Raw genomic sequence first — 16,438 nt, forward strand, 5'->3', positions numbered from 1 at the left:
CCCTCCCTGCCAGTGACAGGGATATCATGTCCCATCTCTTGAAGTCCTCCTCCATCTGTTCCACCAACCGCGTTAAATTTAACCTATGCAATGTACCCCAATTCTTGGCTATCTGGATCCCCAAGTAGCGAAAGTCCCTTGTTACCTTCCTCAGCGGTAAGTCCTCTATTTCTCTGCTCTGTCCCCCTGGATGCACCACAAACAACTCACTTTTCCCCATGTTCAGTTTATATCCTGAAAATTCTCCAAACTCCCCAAGTATCCGCATTATCTCTAGCATCCCCTCCGCCGGGTCCGCCACATACAACAACAAATCGTCCGCATACAGAGATACCCGGTGTTCTTCTCCTCCCCTGAGTACTCCCCTCCACTTCCTGGAACCCCTCAATGCTATTGCCAGGGGCTCAATCGCCAGTGCAAACAATAATGGGGACATAGGACATCCCTGCCTCGTCCCTCTATGGAGCCAAAAATATGCAGACCCCCGTCCATTCGTGACCACGCTCGCCATCGGGGCCCTATACAGCAGCTGTACCCATCTAATATACTCATCTCCAAAGCCAAATCTCCTCAACACCTCCCACAAATAATCCCACTCCACTCTATCAAATGCTTTCTCGGCATCCATCGCCACCACTATCTCCGCTTCCCCCTCTGGTGGGGCATCATCATTACCCCTAGCAGCCTCCGTATATTCGTATTCAGCTGTCTCCCCTTCACAAACCCAGTTTGGTCCTCATGGACCACCCCCGGGACACAATCCTCTATCCTCATTGCCATTACCTTGGCCAGAATCTTAGCGTCTACATTCAGGAGGGAAATAGGCCTATAGGACCCGCATTGCAGCGGGTCTTTTTCTTTCTTTAGGAGAAGCGATATCGTTGCCTCTGACATAGTCGGGGGCAGCTGTCCCCATTAAAGGTTCTCATCAGTAGCGGGGCGAGCAAGTCCTCATATTTCCTGTCAAATTCAACTGGGAATCCATCCAGTCCCAGAGCCTTCCCCGCCTGCATGCTCCTAATTCCTTTCACTACTTCCTCCATTTCGATCTGTGCTCCCAGTCCCACCCTCTCCTGCTCCTCCACCTTAGGAAATTCCAGCTGGTCCAGAAAACACATCATTCTCTCCTTCCCATCCGGGGGCTGAGCTTCATATAATCTTTCATAGAATGCCTTGAACACTCCATTCACTCTCTCCGCTCCCCGCTCCATCTCTCCCTCCTCATCCCTCACTCCCCCTATTTCCCTCGCTGCTCCCCTTTTCCTCAATTGGTGGGCCAGCAACCTGCTCGCCTTCTCCCCATATTCGTATTGTACACCCTGTGCCTTCCTCCACTGTGCCTCTGCAGTACCCGTAGTCAGCAAATCAAATTCTACGTGTAGCCTTTGCCTTTCCCTGTACAGTCCCTCCTCCGGTGCCTCCGCATATTGCCTGTCCACCCTCAGAAGTTCTTGCAGCAACCACTCCCGTTCCCTACTCTCCTGCTTTCCTTTATGTGCCCTGATTGATATCAGCTCCCCTCTAACCACTGCCTTCAGCGCCTCCCAGACCACTCCCACCTGGACCTCCCCATTATCATTGAGTTCCAAGTACTTTTCAATACACCCCCTCACCCTTAGACACACCCCCTCATCCGACGTTAGTCCCATGTCCATTCTCCAGGGTGGACGCCATTCTTTTTCCTCCCCTATCTCCAAGTCCACCCAATGTGGAGCGTGATCCGAGATAGCTATTGCCATATACTCCGTCCCCCTCACCTTCGGGATCAACGCCCTTCCCAAAACAAAAAAGTCTATTCGCGAATAAACTTTGTGGACATAGGAGAAAAACGAAAACTCCTTACTCCTAGGTCTACTAAATCTCCATGGGTCTACTCCTCCCATCTGCTCCATAAAGTCTTTAAGCACCTTGGCTGCTGCCGGCCTCCTTCCAGTCCTGGACCTCGATCTGTCCAGTCCTGGTTCCAGCACCGTGTTAAAATCTCCACCCATTACCAACTTCCCCACCTCTAGGTCCGGGATACGTCCTAACATGCGCCTCATAAAGTTGGCATCATCCCAGCTCGGGGCATATACGTTCACTAAGACCACCGCCTCCCCCTGTAATTTGCCACTCACCATCACGTATCTGCCCCCACTATCCGCCACTATGGTCTTTGCCTCAAACATTACCCGCTTCCCCACTAATATAGCCACCCCCCTGTTTTTCGCATCTAGCCCCGAATGAAACACCTGCCCCACCCATCCTTTGAGTAGTCTAACCTGGTCTATTAGTTTCAAATGCGTCTCCTGTAACATAACCACATCTGCCTTAAGTTTCTTTAGGTGTGCGAGTACCCGTGCCCTCTTTATCGGCCCGTTCAGCCCTCTCACATTCCACGTGATCAGCCGGGTTGGGGGGCTCTTTACCCCCCCCCTTGTTGATTAGCCATCCCCTTTTACCCAGCTCCTCACCCGGTTCCCACGCAGCTGTGTCCCCCCCAGGCGGTGCCCCCCCGACCCGCCCACCCCACCCCATACCAGCTCCCCCTTCTCCCCAGCAGCAGCAACCCAGTAAATCCCCCCCTCCCACCCCCCTCGCTAGATCCCCCACTAGCGTAGTTACACCCCCCATGTTGCTCCCAGAAGTCAGCAAACTCTGGCCGACCTCGGCTTCCCCCCGTGACCTCGGCTCGCACCGTGCGACACCCCCTCCTTCCTGCTTCCCTATTCCCGCCATAATTATCATAGCGCGGGAACAAAGCCCGCGCTTCCCTTTTGGCCCCGCCCCCAATGGCCAACGCCCCCAACTCCTCCACCTCCCTTCCTCCCTCCCCCACAACCTGTGGAAGAGAGAAAAGTTACCGGGTCACAGGATTAACAACATAAAAATCATCTCTCCCCCCTTTTTTCCCCCCTCTTCGCCCCCCATATTCGCCCCACCACTTTGTCTCAAACGTTCTTTTTTAATAACCCACTCATTCCAATTTCTCTTCAACAATAAATGTCCACGCCTCATCCGCCGTTTCAAAGTAGTGGTGCTTCCCTTGATATGTGACCCACAGTCTTGCCGGCTGCAGCATTTCAAATTTGATCTTCTTTTTATGAAGCACCGCCTTGGCCCGATTAAAGCTCGCCCTCCTTCTCGCCACCTCCGCACTCCAGTCTTGATATGCGCGGATCACCGCGTTCTCCCATCTGCTGCTCCGAGTTTTCTTTGCCCATCTTAGGACCATCTCTCTGTCCTTAAAACGGAGGAATCTCACCACTATGGCTCGAGGAATTTCTCCAGCCCTCGGTCTTCGCGCCATACCTCGATAGGCTCCCTCCACCTCCAGCAGACCCGTCGGGGCCTCCGATCCCATCAACGAGTGCAGCATCGTGCTCACATATGCCCCGACGTCCCCCCCTTCTGTACCTTCAGGAAGACCAAGAATCCTTAAATTCTTCCTCCTCGCATTATTCTCCAGCACCTCCAGCCTTTCCACACATCGTTTATGGTGTGCCTCGTGCATCTCCGTCTTCACCACCAGGCCCTGTATAGGCTTCACCACCAAGCCTTTGCCTTCACGACTCGAAGCTCCCGCTCCTGGGTCTTTTGCTCATCTTTTAGCCCTTCAATCGCCTGTAATATCGGGGCCAACAGCTCCTTCTTCATCTCCTTTTTAAGCTCTTCCACACAGCGTTTCAAAAACTCGTGTTGTTCAGGGCCCCATATTAAACTGCCACCTTCCGACGCCATCTTGGTGTTTGCTTGCCTTCCTTGCCGCTGCTCTAAAGGATCCACCGCAATCCGGCCACTTTCCTCTCCTTTTTCCATCCGTGTCCAGGGGGGATTCCCTTCTGGTTTACCGCACAGTGTTTTTAGCCGTTAAAATTGCCGTTGGGGCTCCTATTAAGAGCCCAAAAGTCCGTTCCACCGGGAGCTGCCGAAACGTGCGACTTAGCTGGTCATCGCCGCACCCGGAAGTCCGAGGTTTATAAAGATGATCAGGGGAATAGATAGAGTAGACAGTCAGAGACTTTTTCCACGGGTGGAACAAACCATTACAAGGGGACATAAATTTAAGGTGAATGGTGGAAGATATAGGGGGGATGTCAGAGGTAGGTTCTTTACCCAGAGAGTAGTGGGGGCATGGAATGCACTGCCTGTGGAAGTAGTTGAGTCGGAAACATTAGGGACCTTCAAGCAGCTATTGGATAGGTACATGGATTACGGTAGAATGATATAGTGTAGATTTATTTGTTCTTAAGGGCAGCACGGTAGCATTGTGGATAGCACAATTGCTTCACAGCTCCAGGGTCCCAGGTTTGATTCCGGCTTGGGTCACATTCTGTGTGGAGTCTGCACATCCTCCCCGTGTCTGCATGGGTTTCCTCCGGGTGCTCCGGTTTCCTCCCACAGTCCAAAGATGTGCAGGTTAGGTGGATTGGCCATGATAAATTGCCCTTAGTGTCCAAAATTGCCCTTAGTGTTGGGTGGAGGTGTTGACTATGGGTGGGGTGCTCTTTCCAGGGGCCGGTGCAGACTCAAAGGGCCGAATGGCCTCCTTCTGCACTGTAAATTCAATGATAATCTATGATTGATCTAGGACAAAGGTTCGGCACAACATCGTGGGCCGAAGGGCCTGTTCTGTGCAGTATTTTTCTATGTTCTATGTTCTAATACAGGTGTAACAGTGGTTTACCACATTCACCCCCTGTTAAAAATGAGTCCGGCGGGGATGGTGGAGAACTATATACAGTAGTGAATTTATGTAGTGTTTTATTAGGAGAGAAAAAAAATGTCTTTTGAAAGTCATGTGCCAGTTAGAGATTCAACCGGTCTGGTGTCTTGACGTTCCACTGGAAGCGGCGTAACGGTGGCGGCGATGTCGATGCTGGCCTGATGTCGGGTGACCCCGGGAGCGTGCCGAAATCCTCTTCATCCTCTTGCGTGGGAAGGAGGGATGGTCCTGGTGGGGTTGATGTTGGGAGCGCCGGGGGAGGGGAGGGTGGCGCCGGACCGGGGAAGTGTGTCTGAGTGGAACCTGCTGGTGCCAGGTCCCTGAGGGAGACAGTATCTTGGCAGCCGTCGGGGTACGCCACATAGGCATACTGGGGGTTGGCATGGAGCAATTGCACCCTTTCCACCAACGGGTCCGCCTTGTGGAGTCGGACGTGCTAACGGAGAAGGACCGGTCCTGGAGCTGCGAGCCAAGTCGGGAGCGACACCCCGGAAGTGGACTTCCTGGGGAAGGCAAAAAGACGTTCATGGGGTGTGTTATTCATAGCGGTGCACAGCAGTGACCGGATGGAGTGTAGCGCATCAGGGAGGACCTCCTGCCAGCGAGAGGGTGGGAGGTTCCTGGACCGTAGGGCCAGTTGGATGGCCCTCCAAACCGTCCCGTTCTCCCTCTCTACCTGCCCGTTTCCCCGGGGGTTATAGCTGATCGTCCTGCTGGAGGCGATACCCCTGCTGAGCAGGAACTGACGCAGCTCATCACTCATGAATGAGGATCCGCTGTCACTGTGGATGTAGGCAGGGAAGCCGAACAGAGCGAAGATTGTGTTGAGGGCCTTGATGACGGTGGCAGACGTCATATTGGGGCAGGAGATGGCGAACCTGGACTAATCATCGACCACACTGAGAATATACGTGTTACGGTCGGTGGAGGTGAGGGGCCCTTTGAAGTCCACGCTGAGGCGTTCAAAGGGACGGGAGGCTTTCACCAGGCGCGCACGGTTCGGCCCGTAAAAGTGCGGCTTGCACTCCGCACAGACCTGGCAGTCCCTGGTGACCGTCCGTACTTCCTCGACGGAGTCGGGCAGATTGCGAGCCTTGACAAGATGGTACAATTGTGTGACCCTCAGATGACAAAGGCTGTCGTGTAGGGCCCGGAGTCGGTCTACTTGTGCGCCGGCACATGTACCTCGGGATAGGGCGTCTGGGGGCTCGTTGAGCTTACCGGGACGATACAGAATCTCGTAACTATAGGTGGAGAGATCGATCCTCCACCTCAAGATTTTATCGTTTTTGATCTTGCCCCGCAGTGTGTTGTTGAACATGAAAGCTACCGACCGTTGGTCAGTGAGGAGAGTGAATCTCCTGCCGGCCAGGTAATGCCTCCAATGCCGCATAGCTTCAACAATAGCTTGGGCCTCCTTTTCGACGGATGAGTGCCGAATTTCTGAGGCATGAAGGGTGCGGGAAAAGAATGCCACGGGTCTGCCTGCCTGGTTGAGGGTGGCGGCTATGGCAATGCCTGATGCGTCGCTTTCTACTTGGAAAGGCACTGTCTCGTCTACTGCATGCATCCCGGCCTTGGTTATATCAGCTCTGATACGGGCGAAGGCATGTTGTGCCTCGGCCGCGAGGGGGAATTGGGTGGACTGAATGAGTGGGCGGGCCTTGTCCGCGTAGTTTGGGACCCACTGGGCGTAGTAGGAGAAGAACCCCAGGCAGCGTTTTAGGGCCTTGGGGCAGTGGGGGAGGGGAAACTCCATGAGAGGGCACATGCGGTCGGGATCGGGCCCCAGAACTCCGTTCTGGACCGCATAGCCGAGGATGGCTAGGCGGGTTGTGCTGAACACGCACTTCTCCTTGTTGTAGGTGAGGTTGAGGAGAGTGGCGGTGTGGAGAAATTTGGCAAGGTTGGCATCGTGGTCCTGCTGATCATGGCCGCAGATGGTGACGTTGTCTAGGTACGGAAAGGTGGCCCGCAAACTGTACCGGTCGACCATTCGGTCCATCTCCCTTTGGAAGACTGAGACCCCATCAGTGATGCCGAAGGGAACCCTGAAGAAGTGATAGAGACGACCGTCCGCCTCGAAAGCGGTGTATGGACGGCCCGATTTACGAATGGGGAGCTGGTGGTAGGCGGATTTTAGGTCTATCGTTGAGAAGACCCCGTACTGCGCAATCTGATTGACCATATCAGATATGCGTGGGACGGGGTACGCGTCGAGCTGCGTGTACCTATTGATGGTCTGGCTGTAGTCCACGACCATTCTATGCTTCTACCCGGTTTTAACGACTACCGCTTGAGCTCTCCAGGGGCTGTTGCTGGCCTCGATGATGCCTTCCCGAAGCAGCCGCTGGGCCTCGGACCTGATGAAGGTCTTGTCCTGGGTGCTGTACCGTCTGCTCCTGGTGGCAACGGGTTTGCAATCCAAAGTTAGATTGGCAAAGAGGGAGGGTGGGTCGACCTTTAGGGTCGCGAGGCCGCACACAGTGAGGGGTGGTAGGGGCCGGCCGAATTTGATGGTGAGCCTCTGGAGATTGCACTGGAAGTCCAGGGCTAGTAGTAGTGCAGTGCAGAGATTAGGAAGGACGTAGAGGCGGAAGCCGCTGAATTCTACGCCCTGGACCGTGAGTACGACCGTACAGTACCCCCGGATCGCCACGGAGTGGGATCCAGAGGCCAGGGAGATTCTTTGATTGGTGGGGTGAACCGTGAGGGAGCAGCGCCTTACCGTATCCGGGTGGATGAAGCTTTCGGTGCTCCTGGAGTCCAGCAGGCAAGAGGTCACGTGGCCATTGTTTTTCACCGTAGTCGAGGCGGTGGCCAGGTTGTGTGGACGAGACTGGTCGAGCGTCATTGAGGCGAACTGCGGTTGGTCGTTGCTGGCGTCCGAAGATGGAGAGCGTGGGGGGGCCCAGGTCGTGGAATGTTGTCGGCGTCCATGCCCCATGGGGAAGACAAGATGGCGGCACCCATGGGCCGCATGTGGACTGCGGGGGGGGGAAGAAGGCGGCGCCCACTGGCCGCTCGCAGCCCCGGGAGGTGAAGATGGCGGCGCCCACTGGCCGCGCGTGGTCCGGGACGAAGACGGTGGCGCCCATTGTGTGTGGGTCAGGGGGGAGGGGACGAAACCGCCGACTGCGTGGGCCTGGCACACCGCGGCGAAGTGGCCCTTTTTGCTGCAAGCTTTGCAAATGGCAGCGCGGGCCGGGCTGCGTTGGCGGGGGTGCTTCTGCTGCCCGCGGGGTGTGCGGATTGGCGTGTGGCGCAGGCGTATTGGCTGGGTAAAGCCCCAGCTGGGGTGGCCGTTTGTGGGGTCCACGGGGGATAGGAGGGGTGGGCCGCGCGGCCGGAGGGGTAGACTTGAGCATTACGTGAGGTGACCATCATGGAGAGTGCTAGCTTCTTAGTCCCCGCTAGGCCGAGCGTGGCCCCTTCAAGCAGCCTTTGGCGAATGAGGTCCGACCCAATCCCCGTTACAAAAGCATCGCGCATAAGGTTAGAATGTTGGGTGGCCGTAACGGCCTGACAGTCACAGTGCCGAACGAGTGGGATTAGGGCCTGCCAGAAGTCTTCTATGGACTCACCAGGGAGTTGAGAGCGAGTGGCGAGTACATGTCTGGCGAAGAGTGTCTTCGCTTTCTGTGCGTAGTTTTCTTTGAGGAGCGCCATGGCATCCGCGTACTTCGGAGCTTCCTGGATCAGCGGAAACACGCTGGAGCTGAACCTTGAGTACAGGATCTGTATCTTCTGAGCCTCCGTCAGAGGGGTGGTCGCTGAGTTGATATAGGCCTTGAAGCAGGCTAGCCAGTGATTAAAGTCCTTTCTGGCGTCGCTCGATTGCGGATCCAGCTGCAGGCGATCTGGTTTGATTCGGAGGTCCATCTTATAGAAAATCGAACTGCAATAAGTTGATACATGATCAATTGTACAAAGACTCAGGTTGGACACAACTGTGGCTTTATTGCAGTAAGATGTGTGGCCTCCCACAGCAGCTGACGAAATGGCTGCTGAATAGAGGACCCGCATATTTATACTCCCCCTACTGGGCGGAGCCAGCAGGCAGGGGCTACCAGGGAACCTGTAGTACAGGTCCTACCTTACATCACCTAATACAGGTGTAACAGTGGTTTACCACAGATGTTTAAGGGGCAACTTGACAAATACATGAATAGATGGGAATAGAGGGATACGGAGCCCAGAAGTGTAGAAGATTTTAGTTTAGACGGGCAGCATGGTCGGCACAGGCTTGGAGGGCCGAAGGGCCTGTTCCTGTGCTGTACTTTTCTTTGTTCTTTGTATGGCAACTGTTTGGCCCAAGACCGCAAGAAACTTCAGAGAGTTGTGAACACCGCCCAGTCCATCACACGAACCTGCCTCCCATCCATTGACTCCATTTACACCTCCCGTTGCCTGGGGAAAGTGGGCGGCGTAATCAAAGACCCCTCCCACCCGGCTTACTCACTCTTCCAACTTCTTCCATCGGGCAGGAGATACAGAAGTCTGAGAACACGCACGAACAGACTCAAAAACAGCTTCTTCCCCACTGTCACCAGACTCCTGAACAACCCTCTTATGGACTGACCTCATTAACACTACACCCTGTATGCTTCATCCGATGCCGGTGTCTCTGTATTTACATTATGTACCTTGTGTTGCCCTATTATGTATTTTATTTTATTTTACTTTCATGCATTTAATGATCTCTTGAGCTGCTCGCAGGAAAATACTTTTCACTGTACCTCGGTACAGGTGACAATGAACAAAATCCAATCCAAAAATCCAATTGTGCGAATTAGATTCAGGTTTAATTTTTAATATGTGCATGTCAAAAAACAATGGGTATGATTTAACCACCGCGTTACACCCGGCCTGGATCTGGGCGCGCTGGTTAAATAGCGGGAAGGCCAAATCGAGATTCGCACTGGGCCTGAATCAGTTTGCCATCTAACCGGCCCGTTCCCGATGCCGGGTTCCAGAGCCCGCCCAAATATGGCGAGCATATCATTAGCTCCCATTTCCATTCATTTCCATCTCATTTGCGAGATTGGAGTCGAATGTAACGGCCTCCCGGGAATTAACCGGCTCCCCAGCGAGAAATCAGGTGGCCGTCGTTCAGTACTCCTTTTTTAAAAAGGTGAAGCTGTCGCAATGGCTGCTGGGGGGACCTGAGGAGGTGAGTGGACATTTCCTGTTTCCAGCGTGCAGCTCAAGGGCACTGAAACTGCTGCCCCAGGGCTTGGGGAAACTCCTCAGAGGGGATGGGTTTGGTCCAGGGGCTGAAACGTTCCAGGTCAGGGGTCGCCCCTGGGCCGGGGGTGGGGGGGGGGGTGAGAGTGGCTCTTCATTGTGAGGCCTTCAAGCCATCTTTAAATACAGTGGCTACCCATAGCAGGGGCAAATACAGCTGCTGCCTGTCTGTTTTCCCAAACACTTCCACCTGGAGCCGTGGGGGGGGGGGGGGGGGGGGGGGACTTACTGGTGTCACTGGAATCGCCGTGCCTCCCTTTCCGCCTACTTCGCTTGAGATGCGCTGGTGTCAGGAGGGGGGGATTCAGAAGAACTGGAGACCACCTTCGTCTCCTTGGTGGTAGGTCCCAGGTTGGCGTCCAGCGTTTCCTCTGCCCTTGGGGCCCTGGGGGTCTCCATGGAACGGAGGGGCAGCTGGAGTGAGCTCCAGAGGCCCGAGTCTTCCGGCTCTGCCAGTCCTGGCGGCTCCCCATTGTCTGCACCATGGTGTTGACGCCCTCAGCGATGCTCCTCAGTGACTGGGTCGCACTCTGCAGTGCCTCGGCAATGTCCACCTGTGTTTGGGACATGTCCATCAGTGACTGGCCCTCAGCCATGGTCGCCACAGACTGACCCATGCCTTGGGTACCATCACTCAAGTCACGGACATCGTACACCAGGCTTCCCACTGTGGTTGGCACTCCAGCAGTGTTGGCAGTGTTATCCTCGGCATCGTTTCAAGCATCCATAACTTTGGGACTCCACCAATCAGCTATGCATTCACTGGATTGTCGCTGACCCCCCCCCCCCCCCCACCCCCCTCCTGAATGTCACAGCTCTGGCCTGTCATCTGCATCAGCTCTGGGGTAACCTTGTCCAGAGGCTCGGCAGCTGACTGGGACCCAGCTGAGACCTGGCATCCACCAGACCTCCGACTGCTGATTCCCTTGGATGTTCCTGCCTCCACTAATGTGCATTGTGCCCCAGAAACCTGTCCACTAATGTCGCCCACCGTGTCCCGGCCCTGGTGGAAGGTGGGGGGTGACAGCTATGACGCCTCGATGGTGGTCTCCTCAGAGCTCCCCGAGGTGGTCTCTTCGGGAACGGGGATGGGGGGGGGGTGAATGACGCCGGATGGGCCGGCCCCATCAGGTGGAGATCCTGCAGACAATGGACATGTGGCCAGTGAGAGGGATCATTTTTTCTGACATGAATAACTCACTTGAGACAAGCCATCTGGGTGAAGATGGAGTGGACCTTCACCTCTGCGGAGCAGGTCAACCTCGCTGTCGGCTACTGCTCTCTCCTCGGACAACTCCATAATCTCCAAGGCCTGTTCCTCATGGGGGGGGGGGGGGGGCGGCGATGCACAATCAATACTCTCGAGACCACGAGGAGTCATATCGATTCAGCTTTAATCAGATAGAACTGTACCCAGCAGCGATGATACAGAAAGTGAAGGCTGCTGGGACGGCATCGGTTCTTATACCCCGCCTCTCAGGGCGGGGCTATGTACATTATCCAATGGTAGACCCCGGGGTCTAGCCAATGGTCATTCACCTCTCAGGTACTGCAATACCTGGTATTACCACAGGGGGTGACGTTTCAAATCTCTGGTACTCCGTCCCCCCATCCTGGCCCTTTCCCGCTTATTATGGGCTATCTTTTTTTGCGGCGACAGAGAGAGCATTGTGAGCCAGAAGCTTGATGGGTCAGGGAGTGGGTTCTGAGGAGCAAGCACAAAGATCAGATCGGATGTGGGGATGGTGCGAGCAGTCAGCCAGTGATTTTTTTTTTTGGGGGGGGGGGGTTGGAATTTGAGGGGTTGCAGGCGGATCTGATGCCAGGTGAGAGGTGGTAACTTACCCTTGCAATTCATTATGACAGTCCTGGTCATGCTGCCCATACCGACAGCCACTGCCACTGCCTCCCTAGCGGTATTGGTGACCCTGCTGCTAGTCCTCCGACCCCTCGGGGGGTTGGGGGGGGGAACGCTTACCCCCTTCTCGCATCGAAATCGAGAAGCCTGGCAAGGTCGGCATCACCAACGTCCACTGCCATGCTTGTGTGTTGGCTGGGAGTGAATGGTAAGGGAGCATTTAAAAGCAGCTCCCCCTTGTTAGCTCAGAGGCGCTGAGGCGCAGGTCTGGCAAATCAAACGGCAAGGCAGCCGGTAATAGTGAGAAACTCTTAGGGCTCCTTTACGGCACTAAGTGATCTCGGTAACTCGGTCGTCGAGAAACACCCTGCCCATCGCGGCCAAAATCACACTGAGAAGTGTTTCCGTTGAATCACACTCAATGATTAAAATTGCCAGAAAGCATCTTTGCAATCTGAATCAGGAACAAAATTATGTCACAGTTTGTGAAACTACCCTATAAATTGCGTTTCGATGTTTAGTTTGTACAAGATTTGTATCTTTATGGGGAGCTCAGTATCTCTCCATCACATGTTCATAGACAATACGCAGTTTACACAGGCGCAAGAGAGACTTGCATTTATACAGAACGTTTGCAGACGATCGGACATCTCAAAGTACTGTACAGCTGTTTGCAGTTGCTGTTGTAATGCAGGAAACACAGCAAGCTCCCACACACAGCAACGTGGGAATGACTAGAAAATCTTTTTGTTTTGTGATGTTGAAAACTGTAAGGGATTTGATTGCCTTCCCCCTTAGCGATTCTTTGACCCCGTGGTTACAAGAACAAAATACAAGCGCCAAACTTGTAAGGCTCAACCTTAAACTCGTTATTTATTGAAACCATAAAACCCTTTATGATTTGGCTGGCCCACGCGGCTGGTTCTGGTGTTGACTGAAGGTCTGGATCCGGAGATGGCCACTTCCTGTCCACCTTCACCTAACTGCAGTGCCCAATGCTTCAATGTTGTCCTTCCAGTTACGCAGTCACGTGCCTGTGCCTCGGGCGTGGATTCAGAATCCAACATGCTAGGCCGACTGGTCTTTCAAACCTCTTTATCCTGGTCTTCCTGAACCATGCAAAACTGAAAGGTCAAAGACAATTCTTTACCTCCTCCCCTGCTGTTTACACAACAGAAGGTAATGGGATTTCCCTCACGGAGAAGGACGCCTCGCTCCATTGTTTCAATGTTAATGTTCCTTCCATTGTTGCCAGGAACTGATGGCGATGCACAATTGCAGTCAACTAGTGGCAAGGTCCACTTGCTAACATTCTCCAAACCGATCGTGAATTAGGGTTTTAGTTAACTCATTCTTTCTGCGCATCAATGTTAACCGTTTCCTGGCTATCTTGAGGGATAAATATTGGCCAGGACACCGAGATAACTCCCTGCTGTTTTCAGAAATACTGCCATGGGATCTTTTACATCCATCCAGGCAGTCAGATGGGGCCTCATTCTAACATCACGTCCGGCAGACAGTAATATCCAACAGCGCAGCACTTGCTCACATCACCGCGCTGTCGGCCTTGATTTTTTTTTGTAAGCCATGTTAGCGCAGACCAAGACAGTGACATCTTCTCTACTCCACTTTCCGCATTACTTTTACCATCAAAGGGGTCTGGCAAAAGACAGCAAAACAGTCCCTTCTAACCATGTTCAAAATGTCTTGTGGTGTAAACTAATTAAAGACACTTAAAGTGAGGGGCAGTGCTGTTGGTATTTTGTGCCAATCATTTGTAAAAGCTGCCGTAACCATCGCATCCTTACTGCCATCCCTCGCTACAGGTGAAGTCCACATGGCCCAGCTCCTTTGCCAGAGCAACTCACCTTTCCAGCAGGCTTGGACTGGAGATGGGTATGTTCTCTGCTCAGGATTCCTTGAGTCATGTTCGCAGAGCGTCTTCAATGAGGTAGGCAAGCGGTTCCCATCCTCCTCGTTAGAGAGAATTCCTGCTTGTCGAACTGTTCCAAAGATGGTTGCCTCGTGTTTCGTGCTGGTGCATAAGCTTCACGGTGGAATCTCCCATTCGTTTGCGATGCCCACTTTCCACTTTGGGGCAGTTTTCCACTTGCTGCATCAATGTCACCTTTTGAGGACAGCATGGCGGCACAGTGGTTAGCACTGCTGCCTTGCAGCTCCAGGGACCCGGGTTCGATTCCGGCCTCGGGCGACTGTCTGTTTGCACCTTCTCCCAGTGTGTGCGTGGGTTTCCTCCGGGTGCTAAGGTTTCGTCCCACAGTCCAAAGGTGTGCAGGTTAGGTGGATTGGCCAGGCTAAATTGCCCTTGGTGTCCAAAAGGTTAGGTGGGGTTACTTAGGGTGGAGGTGTGGGCTTAAGTAGGGTGCTGTCTGAGTGGGCCGATGCAGACTCGATGGCTGAATGGCCTCCTGCTGCACTGTAAATTCTATGATTATTTTCCGATTGACAACACTAATGAACTTTCTCACAGGTTTAGCCAGAGTCGCAGGTTTTGGATGGCCTTTAAAGGGAGATCGCAATGTCGAATGGTGGCTTGCCCAGTGCTTCATGTCTGCGCACGTTTGCGCAGACTAACTCCACTCTGATCGATCGATGCGGTAATATGACAAGTTGGACAAGTTCAGCTAATCCGGAGTTACTATTGCAGAATTTTGGTTTATCACAGGCATCATTCTATGAGATTTGCTAATCTGCCGGGGAGAATGAGTGACTTCCGGAAATTAGCGTCTTCTGAAATGAAATGAAAATCGCTTATTGTCACGAGTAGGCTTCAATGAAGTTACTGTGAAAAGCCCCTAGTCGCCACATTCCGGCGCCTGTTCGGGGAGGCTGGTACGGTAATTGAACCGTGCTGCTGGCCTGCCTTGGTCTGCTTTAAAAGCCAGCGATTTAGCCTAGTGTGCTTAACCAGCCCCTGAGTTATTGCGATTTAAGTATATTTTATTTTTATTCATTTACGGGATGTGGGCGTTGCTGGGTGGTCAGCATTTATTGATCATCCCTCGTTGCCCTTCAGAAGGTAGTGGTGAGATGCCTTCTTGAACGGCCTTGAGGTGTAGGTACACCCACAGTGCTGTTAGGGAGCAGTTCCAGGATTTTGACCCAGTGACAGTGAAGGAACGGTGATATATTTCCAAGTCAGGGTGGTGAGCGACTTGGAGGGGAACCACCAAGTGGTAGGGCTCACCGGTATCTGCTGCTCTTGTCCTTCTAGATGGTAGTGGTTATGGTTGTGGAAGGTGCGGTCTAAGGAACCTTGGTGAGTTCCTGCAGTTCATCTTGTTGATGGTACACACGGCTGCCACTGTTTGTCGGTGAGGAGGGTTTGAATGTTTGTGGAAGATGGAGCAGTCAACCAGGCTGCTTTATTCTGGATGGTGTTGAGCTTCTTGAGTGTTGTTGGAGCTGTACCCATCCAGGCAAGTGGAGAGTATTCCATTATACTCCTGATTTGTGCCTTGTAGATGGTGGATATGCTTTGGGGGGTCAGGAAGTGAGTTACTCGCCATAGGATTCCTAGCCTTTGACCTGCCCTGGTAGCCACAGTATTAATATGGCTAGTCCAGTTCAGTTTCTGATCAATGGTAACCCCAAGGATATTGATTGTGGGCGATTCAGTGATGGTAATGTCACTGAATATCAAGGGACAATGGTTGGATCCTTTCTTGGAGGAGATGGTTATTGCCTGGCACTTGTGTGGTGCGAATGTATCTAGCCACCTGTCAGCCCAAACCTGGATATTGTCCAGGTTTTGCTGCATTTGTATTTGGACTACTTCATTCTCTGAGGAGTTGCAAATTGTAAGCTCAACATTGTGCAGTGATCCGCAAACATCCCCACTTCTGACCTAATGGTGGAAGGCAGGTCATTGATGAAGCAGCTAAGATTGTTGGGCCTAGGACACTACCCTGAGGAACTCCTGCAGTGATGTCCTGGAGCTGAGGTGATTGATTTCCTTTGTACCAGGTATGACTCCAACCAGCGGAGAATTTTCCCTGATTCCCATTGACTCCAGTTTAGCTTTGGCTCCTTGATGCCATACTCAGTCAAATGCTGCCTTGATGTCAAGGGCAGTCACTCTCACCTCACCTCTGGCATTCAGCTCTTTTGTCCATATTTGAACCAAGGCTATAACGAGGTCAGGAGCTGAGTGACCCTGACGGAACCCAAACGGAGCATCTCTGTGAGCAGGTTATTGCTGAGTAAGTGTCGCTTGATAGCACTTTGGATGACTCCTTCCATCACTTTGCTGATGATGGAGAGGAGTCTGATAGGACGGGAATTGGCTGGGTTGGATTTATCCTGTTTCTTGTGTACAGAACGCACCTGGGAAATTTTCCACATTGCCGGGTAGTTGCCAGTGATGTAGCTGTACGGGAACAGCTTGGCTTGGGGTGCGGCAAGCACTGAAGCACAAGTTTTCAGTACTATTCCCGGGATATTGTCAGGGCCCATAGCCGTTGCAGTATCAGTGCATTCAGCCGTTTCTTGATATCACGTGGAGTGAATCGTATTGGCTGAAGACTGACATCTGTGATGCTGGGGACCTCTGGAGGAGACCGAGATGGATCATCCACTCGGCACTTCTGGCTGAAGATTGGTGCGAA

General features: G+C 53.1%; 1 protein-coding gene across 1 annotated transcript in view; it reads left to right on the forward strand.

Annotated features, from left to right (window-relative positions):
• antkmt (adenine nucleotide translocase lysine methyltransferase) overlaps positions 1-16,438 on the forward strand; it is a 51,637-nt gene that overhangs the window by 16,401 nt on the left and 18,798 nt on the right. The window lies entirely within an intron of this gene.

This window comes from Scyliorhinus torazame, chromosome 17, assembly GCF_047496885.1.
Source record: "Scyliorhinus torazame isolate Kashiwa2021f chromosome 17, sScyTor2.1, whole genome shotgun sequence".
In the NCBI taxonomy this organism is placed as follows: domain Eukaryota; kingdom Metazoa; phylum Chordata; class Chondrichthyes; order Carcharhiniformes; family Scyliorhinidae; genus Scyliorhinus; species Scyliorhinus torazame.